Below are 11280 nucleotides of genomic sequence, written 5' to 3'. Positions count from 1 at the left end.
CTCATGAATTGCTCTAGCAAATTGTCTGCACTGCTCAGGAGGATTTCATGTTGGACTGATTAGTTACTTCTAGGTCTTTTTCATTTTCCTCTTAACTTAATTTGGCTACCCAAATGGTATGTTATTCTGGGATTATTTCTACCCAAAACATTATACCTGGCATTTATTAGTTCAAGTGTCTCAGCTGCTACTTTTCAGTCTATCTATCTAATTTTATCAGGTCTTGTTGGAGTAGCCTACCCTGATTACTGTTATTTGCCACCCTACCCATCTCTGTGTCATCAGCACCATTTATCGTTATAACCCAAATAAGAAAACTATTGTTCATTCTATAGTATTTAGTATTTTGCACGAGTTGGACACAAAAGATACTTGACATTAGAATTGAATTTCTGTAGATTGTAATTTTTTGGAAATATATGTTACAAGAAGGTTGTTTCAGAGAACAGAAGTAGAAGGGACGAATGAAGAAGAGGAAAAGTTGGTTCTGTGAGTTTGGAGTTGACAGTGGATGGATGCTGATTGGTGGCAGCATATAGTTGGATTGGTTTGGAAGAGAATGGGATAATCATAGATGCTAATTCCGAAGGAAAGGCATGAAGGAGAAACTGAGATTTTGTAAGAAATAAATCCATTAATTAATTGACTGCCCTCTTTTGAATGGTGTTTAGAAGCTCAAGAGAGAAGTTTTGGAGACACCACACCAAATATGGGAACAATATTCCCACATTTATTAGTTTTTTAGAAGAAAAGTAAAAGTAACACCAAGTGCAAAAAAGAAAATCTAGTTTTTTGGATGCAGAGGAAGAAGCAATATTTGCGATATGGCTAAGCCAAGGAGATTAGAAGTTAAGATAATTTGTAATAGAGATATGTGACCTTTGCTAGAAATCTGAGTGTTATTGAAGATAAGTATAGGAGCAGTGGACTCTTTTTGCCAGAAATAAGATAGGACTGAGTTATAGAAAGATTGAAGTTAATTAAGTTTTTTTTTTTAGCCCGCTGAAGAATTACCAAGAGATCATCATTTAAGGAATTGGTGGTAGATATTCAAGAAGCTATTTCTCAAATTTGGAAATCAGGGTAATCTCTATTTTCTCAAAACTGTAAGTAGGATTTTCCAATCAGAAATCTGAGTGTTATTGAAGATAAGTATAGGAGCAGTGGACTCTTTTTGCCAGAAATAAGATAGGACTGAGTTATAGAAAGATTGAAGTTAATTAAGTTTTTTTTTTTAGCCCGCTGAAGAATTACCAAGAGATCATCATTTAAGGAATTGGTGGTAGATATTCAAGAAGCTATTTCTCAAATTTGGAAATCAGGGTAATCTCTATTTTCTCAAAACTGTAAGTAGGATTTTCCAATCAGTGAAAGAAGTTTATTAATATATAACTAGAAAAGAGTAGGATTAAAAACAGAACCTTTGGTAACACCAGAGCAGAGTAAACATGATCACAAATTTAAGTAGAAATGTAAAGAGAAACTGCTTAAGTTTCAGCATACTTTTCCATTGAAAATTTTCAAAGATGACATATGCGAATATATCACCAGTGGATTGACACTGATAGAATTTGTATTGGCTATCATTGATCAGATGAAAGGTTTTGAGATATTTTATGGGTTGCCAATTGATGGATTTTTGTTACTTTGGAAAGATTAGTGATAATGCAATGGGGAGATAATTGGATGGGAGGGATTTTTCACTTTTTAGAATTGGCTGGAATGTGAGTAAAGTTTCAAGCAGATAAAAAAACACCAGTGGAATAAGAAGTTTTAACTGGTGATACAGAACAGGAGCAAACAAAGGAGAATAGGTTTTGGGAACAAGTGGAGAATTGCAGTCAGGATCTGGATCTTTCTTGGTATGAAGATTGTTCAGAATTTTTCCAACTTCCTTCTGTCGAAAGATTATGGGAATATTGAGTAGAGTGTATTGGGTATGGTAGGAAGTGGCTTTCCAAGATCTTTGAAACAAGAGTTAGAAGAAAAGTGATGCTAGTATGTTGGTTCAATCTTTTGCTGAGAATGCCATGGCACTATCAGATTGTAAGAGAAGTGGCAGTTATAAAACGTTAAACTTGATATGCCTACATCAGTATTATTAATAAATTTTGGAAACAGTATGGAGTACAATTGTGCAGTGTCTCAAGAGATCCCACTTACTACACGTCTGTCAAGATCAGTGGCCATTAATAAGAACTATGCCATCTCCTACTCAACCATCCCTTTAATTCATAGCAGTAACTTTCTCACAGTGGTATGATGCTTTGATTTGTATAGCAGCTATTCATGTAGAACTATATAAAAAGCTGTGCTGAAATTTAATTATTTGACGTCAGAATTCGTTTTTGCATTCAGTTCCTTTGTGACTACCTCATAGTAACTAGTCAGATTGGTCACATTCCATTCTATGATTTCCACATAACTATATTCTTGTCAAGATGGTTCTGCATTAACTTTTAACTAATGATTTCTTTATTTTCCCTGGCACAGAAGTGAAGCTTACAAATCTGTACTTACTCACTTTGCTCTTTGAATCCAAATGAATAGTACAGATATTAGAAGGCCTAATATCTATATACATAGTGGCAATATGTGAATCCAGGATGCTGTCATAACTATGGCTAAATGTTTTCTTATCTTTTTTTTTTTTGCTGCTTCTTTAAAAAATATAATTGGTTAGATTCCATCAGCTCCAGATGCCTTATTTGGTTTTAGTTTCAATAGTTTCTCTTTAAGATTCTTTTAAGTTAGCGTAATATCATTAACTGCCAACTAGAATTTGCTATATTTCTGGTATCTGCACGCTCTAAAAACTTCACATTTGATGTAGATGCAAAATATTTATTTAATGTGTCAGTAACCATTACAGGATCATCAATGTTTATCCCATTTGTATCCAGTGGATTGATCAATGTGGTTCATTCCTTTCTTTCTAGTTTTAACATAAGCAAAGAAATCTTTACTGCTTTTCTCTGCATTCTTGGCCATTGACCTCATGATTTGCCTTCACATGTCTAACTTGATTGCAAACTAGTTTATACTTACTGTTGGCTTCTGTGACTACTGATAATTTATAATCTTCTCATGCAATTTTATTTTGCCACTAATCTCACCAGTTCATTTGACATCCATTTGGGTCTAAACCTGGAACAATCTCTTAATTGATGTAAAAAGCATAGTAGCTTCTATGATTATTATTTTTTTTCTACGAAAACTCCAAACATGAAAAGTATTAGAATTTATAGTACTTAGTACTGTGTGTGGATTGAAGGTTGTGAAGACAGAAGATACTTGTTGACATCAGACTTGAATTTCTCCAGATTGTAATTTTTAGGAAAAGGTATGAAGGAAGGTTGTTACAGAAAATGGAAGTTGAAGCAAAAAATGAGAAAGAAGAAAAGTTGGTTCTGTGAGTTTGCAGTTGGACAGTAAATGGATGTGGGCTGGTTGTGGCACATGTTCAGACTGGTTTGGGATGGAGAGGGGGAGATTATAGAAGCCAATTTAGACGAATGATGTTCATGGAAGTATCTATAGAAAAGGCATGCAGCAGAAATGGAGCATCTATGAGACAGGTGAAGAGACTTTGTAAGTGACGGTCATTAATTAACATTTTTTTAAATTTTGAATGGCCTGGCTTGAAGCCTGAGAGGATTTGGGTGTACCACCTGAGATGTGGGAACAATACCATAGTAGAACAGATTTGAGATTTATACAGACAGTAGTTCTTTAGAAGAAAAGTGAAACCGAGAACGAAAGAGAAAACCAAGTCCTTTTTAGATACAGAGGAAGAAATATTTGTGAAGCACTTAAGCTAAAAAACCAAGACAGAGATTAGAAGTCAGAGTAACCAGAGATTAGATTAGGGTGACTCCTGATTTCTCACTCAGATTTATAGACATGATCACATATTTCTAAAGAGATATGTGATCTTGTCTAGAAATCTGAGTGTCATTGAAGATATGCATGAGAGCAGTAGACTCCTTTTTGCAAGATATAAGACATGATTGAGTTTTAGAAGGATTGAAATTAATTATATTATCTTTGCCCCATTGGAGATCAACATTTAAGGAAGTGTTGGTAGATATTTGAGAAGTTGAAGCCGTTTGTGCAAGGGAAAGTTTCTCAAATTTGCAGGTGGAATAGTGTGCTGTCAACAGCAAAACTATGGATAGGATTACTAGTCAATGGAAGAAGGTTGTTAATATACAAGGGGAAAACAGTTAGAAAAAGAACTGAATCTTGGAGAACACTAGCATTAGTGAAGAAGTTAGAAGGCAGTGAGCAATACCCAATTGCAAAAAAACAGTTGGCAATCTATGATATAGAAGCTTATTTTGAAGACCTTTATGACAAACATGATTAAAAACCTTTGAAATGTCAAGAGAAACTGATTCAGTTTCACCAAATTTTTCCATTGAATTTGTCCACAGATGAGTAATATAAGCCAGTATATCACCAATGAATTTACACTGGCAGAATTCATATTGCTGATCATTATTGAAATGGAAGGTTTCGAGATAGTTTAGGAGTTGGTTGTTAATGGATTTCTGTATTATTTCAGAATGAGCAGAGGTAAGTGCAATGGGACAATAATTGGTTGGTAGGGATTTGTTTCCTTTTTGGGAACTGGCTGGATATCAGAAAATTTCCAAGCAGAACTAAAAACACCATTGGAATAAGAAAGTATAAAGAGGCAACACAATGGGAGTAAGCTCAGGACCATAGGTTTTCAGAACAAGTGGAGAAATACTCTCAAGATCTATAGCTTTCTTGGTATCAAGATTGGGATTTTTCTGACATTCTTTTTGAGAGAAGACCACAGGTGGCACATAAATCATCTCTTACAAGTATGTCAGCTTTATCTCTTGTTCTTTAGAAGAAAGAACAAGAGATAAAGTTGGGGAGGCAATAGAACCATCAGATTTTAACAGAGGTGGACAAAAGTTGCAGTTGATAACTTTGGCCAGCCAGAGATCAGAATGCTCATTGAGTCAAAAGCGAGTTTTTTAACTTTGTTAAAAATGTAGTTTGGAGTGATTAGTAGCTGTTTTACAATTATTGTAAGCTTTAGAGTAGGAAAAAAATGATGGAGATTTGGATGTGAGCGCATTGCGATATGAAACATTCTTATTTTAAAAGCCTTAGCACATTTAGTGGAAAACAAAGGTTTAGGTAAAGGACAAGATTTTAGCATGGAGTGTGGAATATAGAATTTCATCCCTGCATTAATAATTTCACTGACACGATCTGAGCAAATGTTGGCATCAAAACATTTAAAACAGTAATTCAACCAAGGAAAAGAAGAATACAAATCACACCTTTCATATTTTGCATTCTTGTAATGCCAAACAATATGAGGCTGAGAATAGCCAGAATAGAATGGTTTCATTGGAAAAGAGAGCATCACAGTTTTGATCCAAGATGTCTAGAGACCACTGTTTTGAAGTGTTGTTGGTGACAAAAAAAATCAAGAGTGTTATGTGAGTGAATAGGATTGTCTGTATTCTGTTAGGTAAGTGAATAAGCTGTGTGAGGTTATTAGTAATTGCAAAAGCCTCAGCATCTTGAAAAGCTATGTCTGTGTGACTTGAAAACTGAAGCCACTTGGAATTGCAAACATAAAAATTACCTCACTGTTAGTAAAGTTGAACTGGAAAAAGTCAGGTTTCAAAAGATGGAGGTGAAAGAGTTCCAAGTGATTAGTGAAGTTGGGAGAACAATAGAGGCAACAGATGAATTTGGCATAATGGGGTAGAGAGGTTTGGGGGGATACAAGGACTAATAGATTAACAGTAGCCACTGGCAGAGGTGAAAGTGATTCTTGCACTGCTTCTATTGGAATGAGCAGCAGCTTGGAAAATAAGATGCAAGATATTCCAGAGACTGCTGGGAGTCATTGGGGTACAAGTAAACACATGGGTTGTGTTAGGGTAGCTAAGAAAAAGAACAGGTGCATGTATACTTGCATGTACACCAATGCTAGGAGTTTGGTAAATAAATTTGATGAATTTGAGGTATTGCTCAAAGCATCAAAGGCGGATATTGTTGGGATATCAGAGACGTGGTGTCACACAGATATAAGTAATGCAGAACTGGAATTTGGGGAGTACAACATCTACAGAAAGGATAGACAGGATAGGAAGGGAGGAGGGGTTATGCTATTAGTTAAGAAACGCATAAAATCCAAGGAAGTGAAGCCAGTCGACATCGCTGGACAGTGCAGTGTCGAGTCAGTTTGGTGTGACATAAGCATTGGGAGATCAAAATTGAGAGTAGGAGTGCGCTATAGGCCTAATGACTCTGATGAGTAAAATAAGAAACTGTACAGGGAAATAGAGTGGGCCAGTAAATCAGAGAGAGTCTTATAATGGGGGATTTTAATTTCCCAGATATTGACTGGAATTTGTGGGTTGGTCACTCACACACTAGCAAGGCTTTTGTGGATTTATTGGATGATTGTTTTTTAAATCAGCATGTTCGGGAGGCAACTAGAGGGAGCACTACTCTTGATTTGATTATCAGTAGTGATTCTTCATGCATTAAGAATCTGCAGATACAGAAACCACTAGGTGGCAGTGATCACAGTGTGCTGAAGTGGGATTTACTCAAGGAGGTAACAACCATCAGGCGTAAAGGGAAGGGTTATTGCTTTCGTAAAGGCGACTACGATAGTCTGAAACAGTATTTAAATTCTATACAGTGGGACCAACTGATGATGTTACCAACAGCAAACTCAAAATGGGAAGCATTCAAAGAACTTATCTTGGAAGCTACTAGGCTTTACATACCAACTAAGAAATATTGTTCAAGGTTCAGGCCTAAATGGATGTCAGATGAACTAATGAGACATATGGCAGAGAAGAAAAATGCATGGGATACATATAAATTAACATGTGACACAGAAGCCTATGATAGATATAAGTTGATCTGTAACCAAGTTACAAAGGAGGTTAGGCAGGTGAAGGCAGATTACGAGAAATCTTTGGCAAGGGATGCAAAGAAAAATAGCAAGGAGTTCTTTACTTATGTAAACTCTAGAAGGAAGGGGATGAATCAGATTGGTCCACTTGATATTGATGGTTCAACTGTTTGTGATCCTGCTCAGGTAGCTAACAAACTAAATCAATATTTTGCATCTACATTCACACAGGAGGAGTTATTCAGAAAGGGGAATGCCATAGATGAAGTAAACACTGGCAGTGAGCTAGATGATCTTGTAATAATTGAGAGTAAAGTGGAGGAGAAATTGTTGAAGATAAATACAAGAAAGGAACCTGGGGTGGATGGGATCTATCCAGTTATATTAAAGGAGGCAGCAAAGGAAGTAAGCAATCCATTAGCCATAATTATGAGAGCTTCCTTGGACTCAGGGGAGGTACCCACAGACTGGAGATGTGCAAATGTAACCCCAATTCACAAAGGAGGATCAAAGGCTGACACAAGTAATTATAGCCCTGTAAGTTTAACTCCTGTTCCAGAAAAATTAATGGAAGCACTGGTTAAAGAAGCACTGCAGGATCATCTTGACAAGAATTCAGTTATAGCTCAGACGCAGCATGGTTTTGTTAAGGGAAGGTTTTGCCTGACCAATTTGATTGGATACGATGATGTAGTCACAAAAGAATTGGATGCAGGGAATAACTTTGATATTATATATTTGGATCTTAGAAAGGCTTTTGATACTGTTGCACATGGAAGACTGCTTCACAAATTGGAGCAGTGTGGCATTGGTGGCAAATTATTGCTATGGATAAAGGGATGGTTGAGTGGCAGAAGACAGAGAGTGGTAATTAATGGACACTGCTCATCTTGGACTAATGTTATTAGTGGAGTCCCTCAGGATTCAGTGTTGGGTCCATTCTTATTTTCTGTATTTATAAATAATATTGGTGATGGTATATCAAGCTTAATGTCCAAGTTTGCAGACGATACAAAGGTTGGCAGGGTTGTTAAGGACGATACTGACGCTATGCTGCTGCAACAGGATCTGGAAAGGTTGAGCAGGTGGGCTGAGAGGTGGCAAATGAAGTTTAACATTGAAAAATGTAAAGTACTACATATGGGAAACAGCAACCTCAGAGCAACGTATCAAATCTGTGGTACTACACTGACAGTGGTAGAGAATGAAAAGGACCTGGGGGTAATTGTGCAGGCAGATATGAAGTTCTCTGAGCAGTGCAGATGGGCTGCAGGAGTAGCTCATGGTGTCTTATCAATGATATACAGGAATTTTTCCAGCAGGTATAGGGAGGTGATTATTCCCTTGTATAAGGGAATGGTCAAGCCGCACCTTGAGTACTGTATACAGGTCTGGAGGCCCCATTTCAAGAAGGATGTAGAGCTGCTTGAACGAGTACAGAGAAGGGCAACTAGGTTAGTGAACGGAACGAAGGGTTGCTCTTACGAAGAAAGGCTTAAGTTTTGCAAATTACAGTGTCTGGAGACTAGGCACCGGCGAGGTGATCTGATAGAGGTGTACAAAGCCTTGAATGGTTTGAGCATGCTCAATGCTGATGGGATACTGCCTCTTGCTCAGAATAATCACCTGAGAGGGCATAAATTCAAATTGAGGAAAGACAGATGTAGGATAGATGTGCGGAAATTTGCCTTTAGCCAGCGGGTAGTTGGTTGGTGGAACAGACTTCCATCCCGTGTTGTGGAAGTTGATAGCCTAAATAAATTTAAGGCTCAGCTGGACAGGTATTTCAAACGAACGGAGGGGTGAAGTGGAAGGGATTTTTTTTTTTTTTTTTTTGGCTGATGCTGCATAAGCTTGCTTTCTTGCATCATATGCCTCTACTAATGCTAATGCTAATATGAGGCTGAGAATAGCCAGAATAGAATGGCTACATTGGAAAAGAGACCATCACAGTTTTGATCTAAGGTGCCTAGAGACCACTGATTTGACTGTATGTTTTGAAGGGTTGTTGGTGACAAAAAAAATCAAGAGTGTTGTGTGAGTGAATAGGATTGGCTGGTATTCTGTTAGGTAAGTGAATAAGCTGTGTGAGATTATTAGTAATTGCAAAAGCCTCAGCATCTTGAGAAGCTGTGTCTGTGTGACTAGAAAACTGAAGCCACTTGGAATTGCGAACATAAAAATTACCTCACTGTTAGGAAAGTTGAACTGGAGAAAGTCAGGTTTTCAAAAGTTGGAGGTGAAAGAGTTCCAAGTGATTAGTGAAGTTGGGAGAACAATAGAGGCAACAGATGAATTTGACATAATGGGGTATAGAGATTTGAAGCCAGAGATGATCAAAAAGAAGAGAGAAGAAAAGAGATTCCAAATTACTAAGTTTCGGACATGGAATATTACTGCAGGCATATGCACATGTATTACCTGTATGATTACTGAATTGTAGGCATTATGCTTAATGCATAGAATGCAGCATTGAGGCAGCTACATTCATAGTAGCTGCCATTAATAGCAGAATACATTACCCAACACGATTTTTACCTCCAGCAAATCAGTGGTTGTTTCTGATCAAGTTTTATGTATAGAATTTAAAATCAATCATAAAAATTTCCTATCACATCTCAGTTTTAAGATATAGAAAGATAACTCGATTCTGTACAAAGATATCATTACTGTTTGAAATACAATTTTTAAACTTATTAACTTTTGGTTGGTTTGTTTATTGTACTAAAAGTTAATCAAGTACATCATTACTATTCTTGCAATATAGTATATTTTGATTTTGATGCACTTTTCCAGACAAGCCAGTATTTTTATTAATTTTATTACATCATTCAACCATTCAATATATAGTGTATGATAAACTATGCCACAAGAATTCACCTTCTGTTCAAATTTTCCAATTGCTTTTACTGTTTTTAGGTTAATTGGAAGTTTTTTTTTTTTTTTTTTTTTTTGGCTGATGCTGCATAAGCTTACTTTCTTGCATCATATGCCTCTACTAATGCTAAAATGGAGAAGACAACGCACAGAACTTGTGTCAATCACCCAGACAACTTCTGCTATGTTTGTGGACACTTAACCCCAAAAACTCAGAGGAAGAAAATATACAATGTCACAAAAGTTGCATATACATTGTACTTCAGCTGCAAGATCGGTGACCAAGAAAAAAATTGGGCTCCACATATCTGTCATATTACTTGTACAACAAAATTAAGGCTGTGGTTATATGGCAAGCTGAGAGCGTTACCTTTTGCCGATCCTATGGCGTGGTGTGGTGTGATGTGAGCTCAAGAATCATTTTGACAACTGCTATTTCTGATATGACAAAAATAAAAGGTATTTCCAAAAAGAGCAAGCACTGCATCAAATATCCAAATATCCCATCAGCAATTAGGCTAGTGCCACATGGTAAAGAACTGCCAGTACCCTGTACTACCAAAATCTTGGGGTATTGGAAGTAGTGATGAAGGTACAGAAAAAATCATTTTACCAGATGTCGCAGAACCATATACATCACATGATTTGGACTATGAGCTAGAAAAAGAAAAGGCCCCACACTACATTGAACAAGAAAAATTAAGCGACTTGATCAGAGACTTGGGCTTACCTAAAGGGAAGGCTGAATTACTCAGATCCAGACTACAACAGTGGAACTTACTCGCCAAAGGTACAAACATTACAATATACCATAAGCGAAATGAAGAGTTTCCAAGATATTTTTCAATGGAGAACAATATGTGTCTGCAAAGACGTTGTTGGTCTTATGCACAAACTGAACATTGATCACAATACCTCTGAATGGCATTTGTTCGTTGAGGCATCAAAGCCAAGTTTGAAAGCAGTATTGCTTCATAATGGAAATACTTTACCATCAGTTCCTCTTGTTCATGCTGTTGACCTGAAAGAAACTTATGATAGTATGTCCCAGATTCTTGCTGCTATACGATACAATGACTATGGTTGGAATATTTGTGGTGATCTCAAAGTGATTGGACTGCTTGTTGGGTTGCAAGGTGGTTTCATTAATACTGTTGTTTCCTGTGTTTGTGGGATAGTCATGCAACAGCCAAACACTACGCTGTACAACACTGGGATAAGAGAGATGAATATATTTCCGGCAAAAGCAATGTAAAATATGTTCCATTGGTTGATCCACAAAAGGTTTTTCTTCTCCCTTTACACATCAAGCTTGAACTGATTAAGAATTTCACTAAGGCACTGGATAAAGAAAGCAGAGGATTTGCATATTTACTGAAAATGTTTTGAAATTTATCTCATGCAAAGCTGAAGGAAAGAATTTTCATAGGTCTTCAAATAAGAAAGCTCCTAAAAGATGAAGAATTTCAAAGAAACCT

Source organism: Mastigoproctus giganteus, chromosome 4, assembly GCF_048544385.1.
Source record: "Mastigoproctus giganteus isolate SK-2022 chromosome 4, ASM4854438v1, whole genome shotgun sequence".
Lineage (NCBI taxonomy): Eukaryota > Metazoa > Arthropoda > Arachnida > Uropygi > Thelyphonidae > Mastigoproctus > Mastigoproctus giganteus.
Note: the sequence above shows the minus strand (reverse complement) of the source record.